Genomic DNA, 881 nt, shown 5'->3' with positions numbered 1-881 from the left:
ATAGAGACCAAGAACAAAATGATGTGTTACAGAAACTGAGTTGGACGTTGAACCAAAGAGTACATGTAGGGAGACTAGAAGACCCAGGTTGCATATCATGCTAAGGAGTTGGGAAGTGATCAGGGTAGGAGAAAATAACTGCAGGGCTCTAAATAAGACATGAACATAATTGGACGGTTCGCTTAAGTCAAATAATGTCAGTATGAAGGAGGGTGTTGGTATGAAGGATGGGCTAAGAGAAACAAGGTTGAAGGAAACAAAACTAGTTTGAATGATGCCACAGGCTCTATAAAGAAGAGAGAAAGAAGAGCTGGACCAAGGCAGAAACAGTGGGAGGTGGGAAAGAAGGGCCTGTTAAGGTAGAAGGAGGTAGGCTTAGATAACTATTTTGTTGGGTTGTAGGGGCAGCAACAAGACAGAACCACCAACTTAGTCAGAATAGGAAATATTAGAAGGCGATATTTTCCAGGAAAGATAAGAAATTAAAGTCTGACATATGAGTTTAAGGTTCCTGTATTGTATCTAGGGAAACAAACTTGAAATTGTTTTTTTATCAAGTGGCTCCTAAATTTTTTTTAACCTTTCTTTCTTCTTTAAAAGAAGGAAAGAAATAAAGAAAAGCAACAGTTAATAAATTAAAAACAAACTTGAGAGTCAGGTGTGGTGGTTGATGCCTGTAATCTCATCTACTTGGGAGGCTGAAGAGGGAGGATTCTCTGAGTCTGAGATCAAGAAAAAGCTAGATGCAGTGGCTCACACCTGTAATTCCAGCACTTTGGGAGGCTGAGGCAGGCAGATCACCTGAGGTTGAGAGTTCGAGACAAACCTGACCAACATGGAGAAACCCTGTCTCTATTAAAGATACAAAAACTGGCCAGCAT

Source organism: Cebus imitator, unplaced genomic scaffold (genome assembly GCF_001604975.1).
Source record: "Cebus imitator isolate Cc_AM_T3 unplaced genomic scaffold, Cebus_imitator-1.0 Scaffold547, whole genome shotgun sequence".
NCBI lineage: Eukaryota > Metazoa > Chordata > Mammalia > Primates > Cebidae > Cebus > Cebus imitator.
Note: the sequence above shows the minus strand (reverse complement) of the source record.